This window comes from Panthera tigris, chromosome D3, assembly GCF_018350195.1.
Source record: "Panthera tigris isolate Pti1 chromosome D3, P.tigris_Pti1_mat1.1, whole genome shotgun sequence".
Lineage (NCBI taxonomy): Eukaryota > Metazoa > Chordata > Mammalia > Carnivora > Felidae > Panthera > Panthera tigris.
Window position 1 is genome coordinate 55,233,109 of NC_056671.1, and position 23,033 is coordinate 55,256,141.

The 23,033-nt window shown below is 34.8% G+C and overlaps 1 protein-coding gene across 7 annotated transcripts in view; it reads right to left on the minus strand.

Moving 5' to 3' along the window:
• The window catches only part of NOL4 (nucleolar protein 4), a 426,345-nt gene that overhangs the window by 181,951 nt on the left and 221,361 nt on the right, over positions 1 to 23,033 (minus strand). The window lies entirely within an intron of this gene.

Here is a 23,033-nt window from a genome sequence, read left to right on the forward strand (position 1 = left end):
GAGCCTAATTGACACAGGGAAGGGAAATGCCCACTCTACACACTTAAGCCAGTCTGTCCCCTGCCTCACCTAAGCAGGGAGGCAAAACCTGAGAAGCACTTCTGACGTTCACAGCCCAGGAGCACAGGGTACTGAAAGAGACCTAATCATAAGGAGTATAGAACATGCCCCTCCCCCTACGCCTCACAACACATCACTACAGGCCTATTGACAGTCGTTTCTTCTACTAAGCAAATTGAATCCAGCTACCTGGAAAAACAAAAAGACACAAAAAACAAAAACAAAAACAAACTATAATGCATGCCAAAAATCCAAAAACACAATTTGAAGATACAGGGCAGCATCAGAATCAGACATGACAGGGTGACAGGGATGTTGGAATTAAACATATATATATATATATATATATATATATATATATATATATATATATATATATATATGCATGTGTCCATGAAGTGAAATAAATGACAGCAATAATATAAAAGGTGGGGGGAAGGAATTAGGATATTTTGTTATTTTAAGGGACTCACACTCCCTATGAAGTGATATAGTGTTATTTAAAAGTGGACTTGAGGGGCACCTGGGTGGCTCAGTCGGTTAAGCGTCCGACTTCGGCTCAGGTCATGATCTCAGGGTTCATGAGTTCAGGCCCAGTGTCCGGCTCTGTGCTGACAGCTCAGAGCCTGGAGCCTGTTTCGGATTCTGTGTCTCCCTCCCCTCGGCTCCTCCCCTTGGCTCCTCCCCTGCTCACACACTGTGCCTCTCTCAAAAATAAATAAAGATTTAAAAAAAAAAAGTGGATTTGAATTAGTTGTATATTGCAAACTCTAGGGCAACTACTGAAAAAAAGTTTTTAAAAAAGTATAATTGATATACTAAGAAAGGAGAGAAAATGGAATCATGTAAAATTTTCAGTTAAAACCACAAAAGGCAAAAGGGAATGGAAGGCAAAAACAAAGAACAAGAACAATAAATAGAATATAGCAAGAAATACGGTAGATACTATATCAAGAATCTTATTGAATGTGAGTGGTCTAAATATACTAATTAAAAGACATAGATTGTCAAAGTGGATCAGAAAGGATAAGCCAACTAATGCCTTGTTTACCAGAAACCCACGTAAATATAAAGATGCAAAAATTAAAAGTAAATGGATGGAGAAAAAATAGCAATAATCAAAAGAAAGCCAGAGTATCTGTGTTAGATAAAGCAGATTTCGAAATAAGGAGAGTAATCAAGTATAAAGAAGGATATTACATAATGATAAGAGGTCAATTCACCCAAGAAGACATAACAATTCTTCACATGTGTGCACCTAACAACAATTGACCTACATGAGGCAAAAAACAAAACAAAACAAAAAAGCCCTGATAGAATTGCAAGGAAAAATAGATGAATCTACTATCACAGTTGGATATTTCAACACCCCTCTCAGAAACAGATCCAGCAGTCAGAAGCAACAGTGTCAATCAACTGAATATAATTGACATCCACAGACTACTTCATGTAACAGTAGTAGAATACACATTTTTCTAGAGCTCACCTGGAATATTCATCAACATATACCACATTTAAGGTCATAAAACATAGCTTAGCATATTTAAAAAAACAGAAATCATACAATGCTGACAACAACGGGAATTAAATGAGAAACTGGTAACAGAAAGATAACTAGAAACAAAACACAGCGATGAAACAATACACTTCTAAATCACATGAGTCAAATAAGATATCTCAAGAAAACTTTCAAAATATTTTGCAAATGAAAACACAACTTACCAACCTTTGTGAGATTCAGTTAAAGCAGTGCTTAGAGGGAATTTTATAACATTGAATGTTAGGAAGGATGAAAGATCTACAATCAATAATATATGCTTCCACCTTAGAAACTAGAGAAAGAGGGGTACCTGGGTGGCTTAGTCGGTTAAGTGTCTTATCTCGGCTCAGGTCATGATCTCATGGTCTGTGAGTTCAAGCCCCGTGTCGGGTTCTGTGCTGATAGCTCAGAGCCTGGAGCCTGCTTCAGGCTCTGTGTCTCCCTCTCTCTCTGCCCTTCCCCCACTCAGGCTCTGTCTCTCTCCCCCTATCAAAAATAAATAAACACTAAAAAAATTTTTTTAAAGACTAGAGAAAAATGTGAATATTAAATTCAAAGTAACCAGAAGAAAAGAAATAATGACAATTATAGCAGGAAGCAATGAAACTGAAAACAGGAAAACAACATACAAAATCAACAAAACCAAAAGATGGTCCTTTAAAAAGATCAATAAAATCAATGAGGCTCTACTCAAGGTAATGAAGAAAAAAAAAAAAAGAGAGGACACTAGTTACTAATATTAGAAATAAGAGAGGACATTGCGACAAACCCCATGGACATTAAAAGGACAATAAAGGAATACTATGAACAACTCTGTGCCTATAGATTCAAATACATAGATGAGATGGACCAATTCCTTGCAAGACACTGTGAAAACTCACACAAGAAAAAATGATGCCCAGATAGGCTCACTGGTAAATTCTACTAAACATTTGAGGAAGAAATTATACAAGTTCTCTATACTCACTTTCAGAGAATAGAAGCAGAGAGACCATATTCCCTAACTCATTCTGTGAGGTCCACATTATGCAAATACCAAGACCAAAAACATTAAAAGAAAACTACAGACCAGTATCTCTTATGAACATGGAGAAAAAACATTCTCAACAAAATATTAGCAAATTTAGTCCAAAAAAGTATTAAAAAGTTTTACACCAAAACAAAGTGAGAGTTACAGCAGGTTGCAAGATGGGTTCAACATTCAGATATCAATTAATTTAATCTATCTACATCAGCAGAATAAAAAAGAAAAATCAAATCATATCAATAGATGCAGAAAAAGCATTTGAAAAGCTCAATACCTATTCATGATAAAAATTCTCTGTAAACTAGGAATGGAGAGAAATATTCTCAACTTGATAAGACAGTAAAAAAAACAAAACAAAAACAAAACCCTACAGCTGACATCACACTTAATGGTGGGAAACTTGAAAGTTTTCCACTAAGATCTGGTACAAAGCAAGGATGTTCTCTCCCACCACTCCTTTTCAACATTCTACTAGAAGTCCTTGCTAATGCAGTAAGGCGAAAAAAAAAAAAAAAAAAAAAGCTCAAACAAAAGTATACACATTTGCAAATGACATGATCACCTATGTAAAATTCTGAAAGAACTGACAAAAAACCCTGGAACTAACACATGATTATAGCAAGCTTTCAGGTTAGATACTAGTGATCTCCCTCTTATGTGGATCCTGAGAAACATAACAGAAACCCATGGGGGAGGGGGAAAAAAAAAAAAAAAAAAAGTTAGAGTGGGAGAGAGCCAAAGCATAAGAGACTGTTAAAAACTGAGAACAAACTGAGGGTTGATGGGGGGTGGGAGGGAGGGCAGGGTGGGTGATGGGTATTGAGGAGGGCACCTTTTGGGATGAGCACTGGGTGTTGTATGGAAACCAATTTGACAGTAAATTTCATATATTAAAAAATAAAAAAAAATAAAAAAAATAAAAAAAAAAGATACTAGTGATCTCCATCCAGCCACCAATGCACCAGAGGCCACTTAGAGGAAAGACTATTGTCCCGTGTGGGCAACAATAGGCAGGCTGAGTTGGGGAGACCTGAAACTGCCCTATTGTCCAAGGCATAGTAAAATCAGAAGATTTCTGCTTTTCTTTTTTTTTTAAGTTTATTTGAGAGAGAGGGAGAGCACAGGTGCACACAAATGGGGGAGGGGCAGAGAGAGAGAGAGGGAGAGAGAGAATCCCAAGCAGGCTCTGAACTGTCAGAGCCCAACGTGGGGCTCAAACTCATGAACCATGAGATCATGACTTGAGCTGAAATCAAGAGTCGGATGCTTAACTGAGCCACCCAGGAGCCGCAGAAGATTTCTTCTTTTATCAGTAAATCAGAGTGAAGTTAAATTGCTTTCCCCACTCTATTCAAGAAATAACTTAATTTCTTGCCTTTTTCTGGAGGAGGTCAGGCAATACAAGTGATGCAAATGCTCACTTACGTATAAAGACTTGGGTTTCCAGATCAAAAATTAAGGTCCACATGTTGTGAGTGAAATATAAAATTCTCATGTAGACCATAAAGTGGACTTGGGAGAAATAAGGTCATGGAGCAAGGTTTGATTCACTTCACACTTCTGAGACAAATAAGACCTTAGCCAGAGAAGTAAAATGGATATTTGTCAATATTATTCTTCCCACCTTTCCTATCTTACACAGGTTATCATCAGACCTCTCTCTTCTTCTCCTTTGGAATACTCTCCTCTTCTGGAGTGCCCAAGAAACCAGATAGAGGTGGAGAGTTTCAGAGGATGCCAGAAGAATGAAATGCTTAACCATAAGAATGTACTTGAATCTTGATCATTTCTTTAGGGAAAGACAACTCATCCCAGGAAATGGCCCATGCAGTGAAACCCTGCTCACTTAAGAAAAGTCAAGATAGGTGGTATTGAGAACTAGTAGGAGGAAGCCCTCTTTCATAGTCATTGTGATCATGAGTACCAGGCTCATTGTGGACTACTGAAACTCAAGAAGCATCCACCTAAAGATAATTATGGATTTGGGGCCACAAGAAACCACCACTATGGATGATGTAGATTAGGACCCAGCTGAAGAGTAAGAATGATTATTGAGATTTACATAAATTGCAACTAAGGCAACTACACATACATACTATGGGGAAGGAAAAGAAGACACACCACATGGTACATATATTTTGTATAGTGAAATTCTGTAAGAGGCTAAGAATGAAAAGTACTTTGAAAGCCCCTACACTATACATACCATCTTCCCTTTCTGTAGACAAGGGCACCAAGTAAAATTTGGAAAACTCCATCAGAATTATTTGAACTACACGTTTAAAACCAATGGCAAAAGTCATCCTGAATTAAAGCCTAAAATACAGACTGATCGGTGTAAAAGGATTTGCTGCAATTCAACACTGCATCTTAGCGTGATGAATGATAGCATCTGTTAATAATTATGAACCAGCTGGGTAGGAGAAATAATAGAAATCCATAACACACAATATCTCTAAACAACACAATGAAGATAGTTTGCTAGATGCTGAATCAATAGATAAATAACTTTTAATACAAGATCTATTAATAGGCTTGTAAATGGTTATTGTATGGAATCAGACAAAAAGATTGTGTTTTCATGAATAGTGCCTAATCCAGCAAAGAGCTGCTAAGAATATTCACTTAACTTTATAATAATGTTTACTTTTTGTACAGACACGGGGTAGATGACATTTTTATGCTCAGCCTATTTCAATGGTTAAAGTCAAATTGTTATAAAACCCAAAGCAAATGTCTTAGGGAACAATTAAGGAAGCATAACAATTAATGATTAATGAGTTAATAGTAAAGTGAATAATTTCTGATTATTATTTATAGAAGCACTTATATAAGTGTTTGACAAAATAAAAATAACTATGTTACAGGTACTTCTGTATTGACACCTCATTATAGCTGTGGCATGATTATGATGTATAATATCACATACGGTGTCCAGTAAGTTAGGTATAACCTATTTAGCCATTTTTTCTTCCCACTTATAATAACATAACAATGTAAATGAGCTAATTATTTTGTTTAAAAAGTATTTATTGGGCACTTACTATGTACAGGCACTGTTCTGAAAACTAGAGATCTAATAACAATGTGTAACAAAGGATCCTATACTCATGGGAGACTATCTTCTACCAGGAAAAGAATATAACCAGGAGATAATTAACCAGGATAATTTCAGACATTGATAAGTATAAGGAAAAAAAAATCCAATAAGGTATTGTAATGGTAATGGGAGGTTGAAGTTATCAGTTTAGCAGCATCAAAACAGCTTTATAAAGTAATTCCTTTCAGAAAATATAAGCCAGCTAATTTTCCATACTTATAATCATTTTTGTTCACTGCATAAATATATAAATATTTCATTCATTCTCTTGAACATCCTATTATGCTATACATCTTTCACATAGGTTATACTCCCCCATATCTGAAACCTCCCATTTTATGGCAAGCACATCCTGTCACTTTAATCTTTGCAGAAGAGAATATGCTTCCTTCCTTTCTTCACTATAAGTTAAACACAGCCCTCCCTGAGACCAATGTCTTATTGTCTGAGTAGGGAAGAAACTGCTTCTTCCCAAGCAAGCCAATTCTTAGAGACAGCACAGAGCTTAGCCTGAATCATGCCTTTGATAAGCAAACTATGCAACCAAGAGCCATACCTCCTCTCTCTGGCTCACATACTCCAGGATGCAATATTATTCTGCCTTAATCATCCCAATGGTTGTTAAAGAGTACAGATAAATGTACTAGATTATTTTTTCTTATTTTCAGCACCATCCTTTAAAGCAAACTGAAATTTGAAATGAAAATATGCATTAATTTATAAAGTTTTATTTGGGTGAGTTTCTATATGAAATGTCCAAGAAATGTAGAGCAATGTAAGATAATGGGTGATTATGCTGAGTGAAACAAGTCAGTCAGAGAAAGACAGATATCATGTTTTCACTCATATGTGGAAGTTGAGAAACTCAACACCATGTGAGAACGGAAACAAAAAGAATAGTTACAAACAGAGAGGGAAGCAGACATAGGAGTCTCTTAAATACAGAGAACAAACTGAAGGTTGATGGGGGTGAAAGAGCAGAGGGGCAGGGAAAATGGGTGATGAGCACTGAGGAGGGCACTTGTTAGGATGAGCACTGGATGTTGTATGTAAGTGATGAATCACAGGAATCTACACCCAAAGCCAAGAGCACACTATATACATTGTATGTTAGCTAACTTGACAATAAATTATTTAAAAAAACAAATAAATAAGTAAATAAATAAATAAAATGTATTACTCAATAAAAAATAATATAACTATTAATCCCATCTTGTTATTTTAAAATTGAAATAATAACATAGCATTTATTTTTTTACAATTGTGGGTGATGGTCAGTGTTAGTCTGTGTGTGTCTGGAGGAAGGAATATAAATAGGTACAGAATAAACGAATGTATAGGGTAGAATTACCATTAACTAATTATTTTAGTTCTGTGATGCTTAATAAAATAGCTTCTAGCCACATGAGTCTATTTACATTTAAATTAACTAAAATTAAAAATCAAGTTCTTTAGTCATAGTAGCCATATTTCCCATGCTCAATGGCCACACATGGCCAGTGGTTACCATACTGGACAGTAGAGATCATGGCCATCATCACAGAAATTTCTGCTGGACAGTACTGCTCCAGTTAAACTGAAGTCTATACCATAAATGGATAGGTATCTATGGAGACATAAACTGAGACAAAATTAAGTCCTAGGTTTTTGCACATTTGACACATCTGCAAGTAAAATTAATAAAATCATTTTTGTAAAATTAGTACTGTCATCTCTAATTGTAAACAGCCAAATTCTTTAAGCAGATATCTGTAAGCTTTTTATGGAGAACACTTGACATTACAGATTCAGAGGTTAATTCTCCCATCAGTGCATGCATAAATCTTCTATAAATGTTAATAGGAGAATGTTAATGAAAAATACTCTAAAATCGACATGAGAATACTTGCTTTCCTATGAAAATCTATTTTCTCTTCATTTGAATCTACTTAACTTGAAATTGTACTTAGCGTTTGCATAATTTTAAGTTTTTATTTATAATTAAATAAAATCTTTTTGAATTCTTAACCTCAAGTCTATTTTTCTTTTATAGCTCAAAATTTGTGGTGATGTAGAATAAATTGAGATATTGCCCTAAAAATGCATTTAACAATTTAATAATTCCACTTAACCTCATATTTGCTTAGTTTTCTTTTTTGTTTTATAAATGATTAGCCCTACAAAATATTCCTGATAAGAGCAATGCTCTTTCTCTACAAAATGCAATCTACAAAGGAATGTTAGCTTTCTTTGAAGTTGAGTTTTGACCTAGCTCTCCTATCCCATCTGTACTGGATCTTGGTCATATACAAACTTAACCTAAGAGATATGATGAGAGTTCCTAGGAATCAAAAAAAAATTATTTCAAAATGAATAATAAATTTAAATAAAGCACACATGCTCACAGACAGATTTCAAAGCTATGATGGCTTGATGCTGAGAATACTGAGTGCAGTTCCCAGGAAAGAAGCTTGGTAGTGCATGCTTGTTGCTCAGGGTGTGTGTGCCTCTAACACAGCTTGCTGAAAAACAAATGCTGAATGCTATCTTCATTTTTTGCCTTTTTACACAAAAGAGAAAATTCTCTTTAGATTTCTTTCAGTTAGTGAAGGTGGGTACTAAGGTAAGTTTTTCATGAAAGTGAAGTGGTGAAATGCAAACTTTCACAAAGTAGGGGATATCTATAATAGCACAAAGGAGGTGGATGGAAGCAAAGCTCTACTAGGCTAAGGAAAATGACACCAGCCTTGAGTCCAGAGGAACAAAGGAAGAGAGCCAGAAAAGATAAACAAGGTTAATATAGGAAACACTATATATACTGGCTCTCCTTTCCATTCTCATATTCTTTAAAAGTGGTAAGATTACGTAAGGTAGTAATTATAGCAATGTTTTATGTTTATAGACATAATGTAACAATAATATAAAAAAGAGGAAAAGAGAATAGAGCTATATAGGAATACTATTTCTATTTATCACTTGAAGTAAGTTAATATAAATCTGAAGCTGATGCCGGTAAATTTAAGATACATGATAAGACCTGGAACAACAACTACTACTTTTTCTTAAAAAAGAACAAAAATAAATCATTAGAGAAGTTAAAATACTATATTAAAAATATTTATTCAATGCAAAAGAAAACAGTAAAGAAGAAATAAAAGAACAAAAAAAGACACGAAGCATACAGAAAACAAAAAGCAAAATGGCAGGTATAGATCCAACAACATCAATAATAACATTAAATGTGAATTCATTAAATAACCCAATTAAAAGACAAAGTTTATGAGACTGGATTCAAAGAAAAAGAAAGTAGTAACATACAACTATATGCTATTTAAAAGAGACACATTTCATTTTTTAAACTTTTATTTTTTTTAATTTTTTTTAACATTTTTTTTTTGAGAGACAAAGAGACAGAGCATGAGCAAGGGAGGGGGAGAGAGAGAGGGAGTCACAGATTCTGAAGCAGGCTCCAGGTTCTGAGCTGTCAGCACAGAGACCAACGTGGGGCTCAAACTCATGAACCACGAGATCATGACCTGAGCTGAAGTTGGATGCTTAACCAACTGGACCACCCTAAATATTTTTCAGAAGAGACATGTTTTAGATTCAAAGATAGAAAGAGATAGAAATTACAAGAATGGAAAATGATGTATCATGAAAACAAGAAGCACAAAAAAGCTAGAGTGAGTATACTAACATCAGACAAAATAGACTTTTTAGGATACTACTACAAAGATACTACTAGAGTAAATGAGAGGTGTTTTACAATGATAAAAGGGTCAATCCATCAGGAAGATATAACAATAATAGTTGGATCATACTTGGAGAATTCAATGCCTCACTTTCAATCAAGGTAGAACAACTAGGCAGAAGATCAAAAAGGAAATAGAAGATTGAACAACACTATAAACCAACTAGATCTAATTGACATCAACAGAATACTTCGCCAAACAACAGTGGTATATATATTCTTCTGAAGTGCATGTGGCTCATTCTCCAGAATAGTCCATATACTAGTCCAAAAAGCATATATCCACAAATATAAATAATTTGAAATAAGTAAAAAAATTGTTCTCTGATCTTAATGGAATGAAATTAGAAATCAATAACAAAAAGAAATGTGGTGAACTCACAAATGTGTGGAAATTAAATAATCCAATTCTAAATAACCAACTGGTCAAAGAAGTAATCAAAGGGAAGTTAAAAAATATTTTGAGATGACTTACCCAAACATGGTATGCAGCTAAAGCAGCAGTGCTTAGAGAGCAATTGTAAAAACTTATATTAAAAAAAAAAAAGAATAAAGATCTCTAACCAGTAACCTAACCTTCTACCTTAAGACACTGGGGAAAAAAGATAAAACCTAATGCAAGGAAACAGAAATAAATAACAAAAGTGAGAGCAGAAACTGATTAAATAGAAAATAGTCAAACAATAGACAAAATGAATGAAACCAAAAGGCTGTTTGAAAACATCAACATAATCGATGGCCTGTTACTTAGACTGACAAAGAAAAAAGAAAAGAAGATTCAAATGACAAACATAAATGCATCAGGGGTCACCACTACTGACCTCACAGAAATAAAAAAGATTAAAATAAATAAATAATTGTATGCTAACAAATTACTTAGATGAAATGGGAAGATTCCTAGAAATACACAAAATACTTAAATTGAGTCAAGGATAAGCAATCCGAATAGACCTATAAAAAGTAAACATATTGAATTACTAATCAAAACTACCTACGAAGGAAGGCCCACGCTCCTATGGCTTCACTTCCCAGTGTTACCTTCGTCTGAATGCCAGGCAAAGACATCCCAAGAAATGAAAACTGCAGCTGATATCTCATGAATATGGATATAAACATCCTCAACAAAATACCAGCAAACCAAATCCAGCAACATGTCAATAAAATTATACACCATGATCTACCGAAATTTATCTCAGAAATATAAAGTCGGCTTAACATCTGAAAAGCAATTAATCATATCAATAGAATGAGAAATAAAAACCATAAAATCAACTCAATAGATACCCAAAAAAGCATTTGACAATGTCCAACGCTCTTTCATTAGAAAAATCCAACCAAGTAGGAAGAGTAGGGGACTTCATCAACCTCAGAAGAGACGTGTACAAAAACCCATAGCTAACAGCTAACTGAAGGGTGAAAGAATGGATTCTTTAATAAAGATCAGGACCAAAACAAGGATCAATACACTCTTGTCATTTCTATTCATAAATGTAGTCACTTTTAACCATAAATGTGGTTCTAGCTACAGCAATTTTATTTAAGAAATAAATTACAGTATCAAGATTAGAAAAGCAGTAAAACTATCCTTATTTGCAGTTGAAATGCTTTTGTATGTAAAAATTTCTAAGGAATCTCTTAAAACTCTATTAAAACTGAAAACTTAGTTCAGCAAGTTTTCAGGATATAAGATCCAAGTGCGAAAGTTAATAGTATTCTGTAAAGTTGCAATGAACAAACCAGATACAAAACTTTTAGAAATTACGTTTACAAAAGCATCTAAAAGAATAAAATACTTAAGAATACATTTAACGAAAAAGTGTAAACCTTATACTCTGAAATGTACAAACTATTTTTGAAATAAACTAAATATACAAGAAAAAATACCCTCTTCATAAATTAGAATACTTAAAATTGTTAAGATGGCAATACTTCCCATATTGATCTCCAGATTCAATGAAATTATTACCCGAATCCAAGCTGAAATTTTTTTAGAAATTAATATGCTGATTTAAAATGTATGCAGAATTGCAAGGAGCCCAGAATAGGCAAGTCAATTCTGAAAAAGAAGAACAAAATGGGAGTACTCACTTTTCCCAGTTTCCAAACTTGCCACAAAGTTGTGGTAATCAAGATAATGTAGTAATGACATAGGATAGACACTGAAGTGAATGGAATAGAATTGAGAACCCGGAAATAAACCCATGCGCTTACTGTCAACTCATTTTCAACAAGGGTGCCAAACCACTCAATGAGAAAAGAACACTCTTTTCAACAAATGGTGCTAAGACAACTGGAGAAAAGAGCTAAAACTATAAAACTCAGAAGAAATCATAGGGGAAAGCAATTTCATGCCTTTGTATTTGGCAATGGACTCAGATATGACATAAGAAACATAAGCAATATGAGAAAAATAGATAACTTGGATTTCATCAAAATTAAATCTTCTGTGATTCAAAGGGTGCTATCAAGAACATGAAAAGACCACCCAGAGAGTATATGTGCAAGTCATATGCTGTATATGATAAGACACTTGTATCTAGAACATACAAAAAGCTTACACAACTTTTTAATAAAAAGACAAATAGCCCAACTTCAAATAAAGGTCAAAGGATCTAAATAGACACTTCCCCCACAAAAGACATACAAATAACCAATGAAAAGATGCTTGGCACTATTACTCAACAGAGAAATGCAAACCAAAAGCACAATGAGATACCATTTCATACCTACTAAATGGGTAGAATAAAAAAATCCGATAACATGTGTTTGTGAGGATATGGAGAACTCAGAGCCCTCATATACCCTACTGGAAATGTAAAATGATACACACAATTTAGGTATGGCAATACCTCAAGGGTTAATCATAGAGTTACCATATGACAAGCCAGCAATACTATTTCCAAATGTATGTCCAAGAGAAATGAAGGCATATGTCTACACAAAGCTTGTACACATATGCTTACGGCAGCATTATTCATAATAGACAAAAGGAGAAAACTCAAAAGTGCATCAGTTGATGAATGGCTAAGCAAAATGTAGCATTGTATATCCATGCAACGAGATATTATTTGGTCATAAGAAGGAATGAAATACTAATACATGCTAAAACAAGGATGAACCTTAAAAGTATTATCCTAAATGAAAGAAGCCTATCACAAAGACCACATATTACATCGTTTCATTTACATGCAAATCCAGAATAGGGAAATCTACTGAGCCATAAAAGTAGTTTGATGGTTGCTGAGGGCTGAGAGAAATAGAGAGATAGAAAGTCATAGTTTAATGGTATAGGGTTTCTCTTTTTTCCCTCTATATTGAGATATAATTGACATACAATATTATGTATGTTTAAGGTGTATAATGTTAATATGACTACCACAGTAGGGTTAGTTCACAAGTACATCATTTCTTTTTTTTTTATGGTGAAAACATTTAAGATCTACTCTTCAGTGATTTTCAAGTATGTTAACGGTCATCACCATGCTATACATTAGATCCCCAAAACTTATTCAACTTATAACTGAAAGTTTGTCCTTTTTGACCAACATCTCTCCATTTCCCTGAACCCCAGCCCTTGTTAACCACGATTCTACTGTCTGTTTCTATGAGCTGGGCTTTTTAAATCAATGATACCATACATTTGCTACAAGTGGCAGAATTTCCTTCTTTCTCATGGCTCAATTATACATATGTACTTATATACAGACACACCGTCTTTATCCATTCATATGTTGACAGACCCTTAGGTTCTTTTATTATCTCTGCTATTGTGAATAATGCTGCAGTGAATATGGAAGTGTAGATATCTCTTCAAGATCCTGATTTTATTTCCTTTGGATATATACCTAGAAGTGCAATTGCAGGATCACATGGTAGTTCTATTTTTAACTTTCTGAGAAACTCCCGTACTGTTTTCCATAATGGTTTTATCAGTTTACATTCTTTTTTTAAAATTTTTTTTAATGTTTATTTTTGAGAGCAAGAGAGACAGAGCATGAGCAGGGGCAGAGAGAGAGGGAGACACAGAATCCAAAGCAGGCTCCAGGCTCCAGGCCATCAGCACAGAGCCTGACGCAGGGCTCGAACTCACGAACCATGAGATCATGATCTGAGCCGAAGTCAGTTGCTTAATTGACTGAGCCACCCAGGTGCCCCTATCAATTTACATTTCTACCAACAGTGCACAAGGATTTCCTTTTCTTCACATCTTTACCAGCACATGTTAGTTTTTGTCTTTTTTATAAGAGCTATTCTAATAGATGGGAACTAATATCTCATGGTAGTTTTGATCTGCATTTCCCCGATGGTTAGTGATGTCGAACATCTTTTCATGTACCCATTGGCCATTTGTATATCTTCTTTGGGAAAAGTCTATTCAGTTTTTCTACTCACTTATTAGTCTTTTTTTTTTTTTTTGGTTTGTTTTTTACTATTGAGTTGTACGAGTTTTTTTTTTTTTTTAATATATTTTGGATATAAACCCCATATCAGATATATGATTGGCAAGTATTTTTCTGTATGTTGCCTTTCATTTTGTTGATTGTTTCTTTTGCTGTTAAGCAACATTTTGGTTTGATATTGAAATATTCAATGATTCTTGCTTTTGTTGCTTATGCTTTTTGTGTCATATCCAAAATACTGTTGCCAAGACTAATGTCAAGTAGCTTTTCCCTTGTTTTCTTTTAGGAATGTTATGGTTTTGGATCTTATGTTTAAGTCTTTAACCATTTGCAGTTAATTTTTGTGAGTTGCATAAGATAGGGATCCAATTTTATTCTTCTGCATGCAATGGTCCAGTTTTCCCAGCATGATTTACTAAAGAAGCTATATCATTTCTTCATTAAGCATAAGCTTTCTTGTCAAATATTAATTGACCATATATATGGAGTTTATTTATGGCCTTTTGATTTTGTTTCATTGATCTACATCTGTTTTATTCCAGTAACATACTGTTTTGATTACTATAACTTTGTAGTCTATTTTGAAACAACGAAGTGTGATACCTCCAGTTTTCTTCTTCCTTATGATTGCTTTACCTATTCAGTCTTTTGGGTTCCATTCACATCTTATAATATCTTTTTTTCCCTATGTTTGTGAAAAATGCCACTGGAATTTTGATAGAGATTGCTTTGAATCTATACATGGTTTTAGGTAGTATGATCATGTTAACAACACTGATTTTTCTCTTCCACAAACACAGAATATATTTCCATTTATTTGTGTCTTCAATTTCTTTCATCAATGTATTATAGTTTTCAGTGTATAGATCTTTCACCTCCATAGTTAAATATATTTGTAAATATTTTACCATTTTCGATGCTATTGTAAATTGGATTGTTTTATTTTTAGTTATTTTGCTGTTAGTGTATAGAAATACAATAATTGCTCTATGTAAACATTGTATCCACATCTTTACTGAATTCACTGAATTCACAGTTTTTTGGTGGAGCATTTAGCATCCCTACATCTAAGATCATGTCATCTTTAAAAAAAAAGTTTACTTCCTCCTTTCTGATTTGGGATGCCTCTTATTTCTTTTTCTTCCCTGATTGCTCCAGCTAGACTTCCAGTACTATGTTGAAGAGAAGTGGTAAAATGAGTACCCTTGTCTTGTTGTGATTTAGAGGGAAAGCTCTCAAATTTTCACTGTTGAGTATGACGTTAGCTGTATGTGTGTCATATATGCTCTTTTATTATGTTCAGGTATGTTCCTTATATACCCAATTTGTTGAGCAACTTTATAATGAATGGGTTTTTTTGTCAAAGGCTTTTTTTGCATATATTGAGATTATCATATTATTTTTATCTTTCATTCCACTGATGTGATATAACACATTTGTTGATCTGTATATATTGAACCAACCTTCCATCTCAAGGATACATCTCACTTGATTATGGTGTATGATCCTTTCAATGGGCTGTTGAATTCATTTTGCTAATATTTAGTTGAAAATATTTGCATCTATAGTCATCAGGGATATTGGCCCATAGTTTCCTTTTCTTATAATGTTCTTATTTGGCTTTGGTATCAGAGAAATGCTGTAGTATAAGTTGTAATGTTTCTTCTTTCAGATTTTGAGTCTTCTCTTTGTTTTTCTTAGAGAAGCTAAAAATTTTTCAATTTTGTTTATGTTTTCAGAAAGCCCCCTCTTGGTTTCATTATTTTCTGGTCTCTATTTCATTTATTTCTACTCTGATGTTTGTTGTTTCCTTTCTTCTACAAACTTTGGGCTTAATTTGGTATTTTTTCTAGTTCCTTAAAATGTAAAGTTAAATTGTTTATTTAAGTTTTAACAAAACTATTAACAAAACTATTTTTCCACCTATTTCACAATTTTTGGAGAAAACTTGGTTTCTTATTATGAAATCCTGAATAAACTGACTTGGAAAAGAGAAAAATACTACGTCAGAAACAAGGAGACAAGCATATAGATGGTTTTATTTTGTACATAATTTTTCAAATATATCAAATTTAAAGAGTTCATGTTTTATTGATGAAACACACCTAAAAATGCATGCATGTTCAGTATTTCCACACAATAAGTGATTAATAAATGTTTGATTACTTGCCAATTGATTGAATGAATGATGAATGGGATATGTGTTGCAGAGGATCTGTAGAGAGAAAACTTTCACAGGTTTACTACATTACACGGCACTATGCCCATCATATGGTTGGCCCTTGACAAATACTTATTTTCCTTCTCACTCTTTCTTCTCTTCCACATGTTTCATTGACATTTTTCATAATGGTACACTTTTGAGTGGAATGTAAAAGAATATGGAGAGGAAAGACACAGTTTTCTTGAAATGCTTGCTAACCTGCCTTCAGAAATCATAAGGTGGATTTTGTACAGGGGATTTTTGAGTTGAAGAGAACACGTACTCCAAATCCACCATTTTTATTGTATTTAAACTACAGAGATTTTATCCATTTGTTTTGTTTCTTAGATTCCACATATGAGTGAAATCATATGGTATTTGTCTTTCTTGGTCTGGCATTTCACTTAGCATAATGCTCTCTAGGTTCATCCATGCTGTTGCCAATGAATGAATAAACACAAACAGAATCAGACCTATAAATACAAAGAACAAACTAATGGTTGCCAGAGAAAAGATGTTAGGAAGATGGGAAAAAAATGAATGGGGGGGGAGGGAGAGATACAGGCTTCCAGTTATGGAGTAAATAAGGCATGGGAATAAAAGACACAACATAGAAAACATGGTCAATACTGTGCTGGCATTGTACGGTGACAGATGGTGGCTACACTCGTCATGATCATACCATAATGTGTAGAGAAACTGAATCACTAGGTTTTACAACTTAAACTGATCTAACATTGTGTGCCAACTATACTCAAATAAAAGAAATTAATCACAGAGAATTTAAATAAGTACATATTCCCTCATCATTTTTTTTTAGAAACTGATTTAGAAAATGCTAATTTTCCTTTTATCTTATTGTGTCTTAATAGGCATAAGAGTTCTAAATATTTACTATGGATATGACACACTAAGAAATATACTATAACACAAAAAAATATCTGAGAATTGTCTAGGGCAACTCTGAGTAATGTTTACTAACTAGTGTTATCATGGACTTATCATTATAGATTAATGATTGTTGATAATTATCTTGAGTGTGGTGAGTGTGATGTAAGTATGTGAACTGAAACCAGATGTTTCAGAGTCAGATGATGATGATAATTTTAAGCTGAATAGGGTTATCTCAGGACTGGCAAAGATGCTCCTACTCTCCTAACCCATGCTTGGGACACACCTTTTAATTGATCATTTTTTCTACTGAACCTGGGCAAAATGTATCTCTGGACCAAGCAGTTACTACCAAGTATTTACAACTAAAACAAAAAGTCAAATCTATCTTTCATTATAGGATAAAGATAATTCAATTGCCATATTGGCTAGAACATCTCTCAGGCAAGAAATGTAAATTAGGTAGATAAGAAATAGTTTTGGAGACATGATCAGGCATTTGGTATTTAATCTGACTGTCCATAAATAATACAATTCCAAAACTATAGTATGGCCCCTCAAGTCAACCTGCTCAATAGTTGGTCAATTGCTGGAAGACCAAGAAACCAGGCAAAAGTGCCTATAAAATACAGCCAGATCTTTGGTAATTACTGTAGATTAACTCAATTCCAGAATTTATTTAAAACATAGACTATATTTAACGTTGATCTCAACACTGTGCTGGGTAGTTAGGTTTCAACTACAAACAAAACATTATACATACTTGCCCTCCAGATATTGGTTTTTATACTAGTCTTTTTCCCTATTACTATTTCTTTATTTTCCACTAATCTCTGGCAAAATTTTTGTTGAATATGTCAGCCTGTCTCAGTCTTGATAAGAGAAAATAGGGAGAGATCTGCCACCATAATTGGATCAAAATCTGAAAGTCCCGAGAACACGCTTCAGATTTGGCATGATATCCAAATTAAATCATAGAATCCCAAGGGGTTAAAATTCAAGACAGTGTGAATACCTGACAATGTGTGCTCCTTTTTGGGGGAAAGATAATATCTATATCATTCTCAGTGCCCAGAAACTCCTCCGCAGACATGATGGAATGCTAATTTCTATTTTCTGTACTCAGTAATAGTGACAATGCTGTCATAATAAAGAAGTTCTTAAAATTCAACAATGGCTTTGAGGGAGAATGTGATTTGATACTGAATTTATCTCCTAATATTAAGGAACTATAAACCTGAATATAAAAAATATAGCTAAAACACAATGTAAAGAACTTAAATTAGGAAATGTAAAGTCCTCACAGAAAAAATAATAAGCTAAATTTAAAGAAAAAAATAAATTTTTTGACTTTATAAATTAGGACAAGAATAGGCAGGCCAAGAATGTCAGCACAGGGGTGCCTGGGTGGCTCAGTCAGTTAAGCATCCAACTTTGGCTTAGGTCATGATCTCGCGGTTCATGGGTTGGAGCCCCATGTCCGGCTCTGTGCTTACAGCTTGGAGCCTGGAGCCTGCTTGGGATTCTGTGTCTCCCTCTCTCTGCCCGTCCTCTGCTGGCATTCTGTCTCTTTCTCTCTCTCTCTCTCAAAAATAAAATAAAATAATTAAAAATTTAAAAAAAAGAATGTCAGCACAAAAATTATTTTAGTTCAGTTATTCCTAGTTACTATAAGATAGATGGTTCAGAAAGCTTAATTATTTTTAGCATAGCAAGGTACACTTCAATACATTTTTTTACATGAATTCTTCCTAAATATACCTGAGAAAGTTAGTATTCCCAAGCACTACTTCTTTAGCACTGTAGATGATAACTAAATTCTCTCATATCTCACTACAGTTCTTCCTATCAGATAATCCCTACTAATTGCCCTCATCTTTATTTTTTCTTTCCATACATACAATATTAGCTAAGAACAACATACATTTTGCCATCTTCCAGCCAGTCTGATTCAATATACACTTGTGAGAAATTGCACTAAATGCTAACGCCTCAGAGATGGATGATATACAGTAAAACCTTGGATTACGAGTAAGTTGTTATGCAAGTGTTCCACAAGACTAGAAAACAGTTCTAATAAATCTTGATTTGATAAGCAAGTGATGTGTTGCATAACAAGTAGCAGAATGTCACATGATCACAACTGAGCCAATGGTTCTTGAAATTCGCTTTGATATATGAGTGCTTTGGATTATAAGCATGTTTCCAGAATGAATTATGCTCACAAACCAAAGTTTTATTGCACATTTCTTCTCTGGTTCAACATAGGAGAAAAATATGCAACCTATATTCAGAATCTAATGTAATTTGTATAGAACTATATACCAGTTCTAAGAGACAGAAAAAGCTAGTTACAGTCGTTATTATCAGGGAAGATTTCACATACCTGAACCAGTCATAGGTAATAGATGTACACCAGGTCAAAGAAGTATGCGTGTGTGTGTGTGTGTGTGTGTGTGTGTGTGTGCGCGCGCGTGTGCGTGTGCAGGGTTGGGGGGCAAATGGGGAGCTGAAATTGGGTAGAATGAGGAAAGCAGACACAGTGAATATTCTGAGTGAAGGAAGTTCATGTTCAAACACAGTATTAAAATGGCTGGAACTCAGGTTTCATCAGAGGGAGTGTTAAGCACTAATGCTGAAATTTAAACATACTTCTTAGGCACTGGAGTAGGAGGAACCAAAAGTATTATGGGAGCGTGAAGTAGAAAGGCAAATATCCCAAAAATGGATGTCAAACAGCTCTCAGGGGACAGCAACATCTACACAGAGACCTACTTTAGTGATGTGCACTACCATCCACCCAGGTCCTCATGATAGAAACCAGGTCACCAAAATCCCTTGCTTAGATTATTTCAAAGGTAGTGGAGATTATCTTGACTCTACCTTGGTTCATCCAGGTTCAGACTCAACAGACTAAGATATCCTAAAAATGAAGATCTTAGCCCAATTAATGACTTCTATAGTGACAGTGTCCAAATTAATAAACGTAATTTACAAAAGATTTTGAAATATGGCTCTGTTTCCTTTTTCAGACTTATCTCTACCACTATGTCCCCCTACACTCCAAAATCCTGTCATACTGAAGTTCTTTTAGCTCCTCAAACCTGCCATGCTCTGTCTTCCTCTAAGTGTCTGCCTGGAACCAGTCCTTCAGCACAGAATACAAGGCTTCTCTTTTGTCTAGCTCCTACTTATTCTTCAGTTTCTTACTTAGATGTTTATTTCTTCCACAAAGGAGGTCCTGACTCCCCAAATCCCAATCAATGTCTCTGCTCCTACCACAGCATGTCCTCTTATCCTGCCTCCAACTTCTCTCTGATGAACAACCTGACCCAACCAGCCTCTGAGAAACAGGGACCACCTCTGTCTTTTTCACCCTTGCATTTATTACTGTCAACATAATACTTGGCTGACAGGAGGGGATCAATAAATGGTAAATGATGTATAAAATGGAAAACAGATTTAAAAAATGTAATATTAAATATAAGCTCCAATATAAGTGTTAAATAAGCACTACCAGTACAAATAGTAAATAGTAAATCAATCCCCATTTACTTTCTCACTCATTAAAAGTTACTACATGACTTGGGAACATGGTTCCTTAATGAAAGTTTCATTAAGAAGCAACTGTCACTTTATTAAAATTAATGTTTGAAATGATCATGCTTTGTATTTCAGGTCAAAACCTGGAATCAGTCCTTCCTAATGTAGACAGACATTCTTTAATTATATTTATCAAACCTATGTGAAATACTATGGGAGTAAACATTATCCCTATTCTCCAAAAAGGGGAGTTCCAAGAAAACTCGGTCATACTCATTCTGTGTCCCTACATAATAATATTTTTTTTCAGGAGGTGCAGAAATAAGTTTATTTTACATTTTTCTTTTGGAATTTTTGAAATCTACCCATTTGTGAACTTCTTACAAACAAATGTTAAAGTATATGATTATCTTTTGGTTTTTATTGATGTTTTCCGGTGTTGTGAAACATTCATGCCCAGCACATATCTTTATTATTGCATGTGTTCTACAATAGGCAATTATCTATGTATACAACTGCCTCACTCAATGGGCTGGATTTCTTTTAGAGCAGAACGCATTTTATTCATTTCTGCATCCTCAGAGCTCAGAATGATGCCTGGCAAACAGCAGATCCTCAGCACATGCTCGTTCAACAGATAGAATCAAGATTACTTATCAACTTTGCAAATCTAGTACTTCGATCATATTAAACACCTTAGTGAATTAGAAGAGCATACTATTTGGTCTTCTAAAATGCAAATGGAATCACATCTTGTCCCTGCTGAAAAATCCTCTTCTTGTTCCTTTTCCCTGTAATATAAAGTTCAAACCCTTCAGAGATCCTTCATGATCTGGCTCCTGTCTCATCTCTTTCCTGCCTCTCTCTCCTCTGGTCCTAAGCACAGCCCGACCACCTATCATCTCAGGTGTACTATACATTCTTCCTATTCTTTAGCACCACTGGCTGCTTATCATTTCCTTAACTTCCTGCATTGTTTCATTCACTTGCATTCCTATTACGAATAATGACAGATCCTTTTCATTTTGTCCTGAGCCCAAATAAAATATTTTGTAATAGCTTTTTTCTTTTTCCCACTTGATTCTCATTGCATTTGCCAAATGCCTAGCACTTAACTCAGGGCTTGGCACATAGTAAATAGCAAACACTTGTTGATGACTAAACGAAGGATCGTTAGCAATAAAGATGACTCCCTCACTTTATGAGTTAGTAAATTGAGTTAAATTTGAGTTAATTTCTTTGAACCCACCCAATTTAGTCGCAGAGATCTGAACCATCTTTCTTCCCTTTTCTGGTTGGAAACTATTTTTCTTTTAAGATCCAGGTAAGGCGAGATTTTTTTCAGAAAAAAAAATCTTTTCTGTTCCCCCCAAACTTTCATTCCCGCCACTCATCTCAATAAAGTGAGTCATTCTCTTATACGTGTGGCTTGTTTACAACCCTAAATGACTGCACGTGGTGGACTGTCACACTGTAATGTGTTTAATGTCTCCCTCTTTTTCTTGATGCTCCTGGAGCACCAACCTCTTTACATTTCTTTATGCCTGGTGTTCAGTATGTAATTGGTACCCAAAATTATTTCCTAAATTCAGATGAAAAGTCAGTGTTAAGACACTGTGTTAAAATATCAATTTAAACTTATATTTAATTTCCATAATACTATTACTGTAATCACCCTGAATTTTTTAAAAAAGCACACAAAGCCAATGAACTGTTTTACTATACATGTCTTTTTCTGAGGAAACCATGTATTGAATCATCCCTCAGTTCCTTGAAATGTGCTTTTGTTCTCACCACTCAAATGAAACTGCCTTCTGGATGGTCTCCGGGGACATCCAAGTCAAAGGTTTCTTTCATTTTTCCTTCTCCTCTATACCCAAAATGATCCATCACCACCCTTTCTTGTACTCTGGGACTGGATGAGCCAGGTTCTCTGTTTTCTGCCTCTCTGTCAGTTTCACATCCATCCATCCTCACTGTTTTCTCTTCTTTCAGCCAATAGAGAAAGGCTTGGGTCTGCTGGCTGGCCACTTCCTGCCTGGCTTCCTGTTTACACAGCAGGTGACCCCTGCTTCTTTCTTCCTTAATCTTTCTCCTCTCTGTTGGCTTCACATTTCCACCTGTCATCCATTCATGCCTAACTGACCCTCTAGCACCTGAAACTCTGTAAACTCAAAAAAATTGGCACTGCTCGTACCCCTCCCTTGGAAAAGTTCTCTGGACCTCCGGTCTCTCGTATCCTCAAACTATTCCATGAAGTGCTGAAACATCCATCCATCCTCCTGCCCAAGATCATGGTTGCTGCATCACTCTCATGCTTATATCTTTCCATGGTTCTCCATGCTCAAGGACATAAATCAAGTAGTGTATCAGGACTGGCCCTGGAAAATATTCCCACCCCCATATGCTTTTATGCACCCTTAGTCCATCCAAACCCATGGCTATTTGCTTCTAGGTTATTTTGGTGAACTTCTTACATTTGTGACTTTACGCTTCCCTTTGCACCTCCTCAAACTTCTCTCATCATGACTATCCTTTT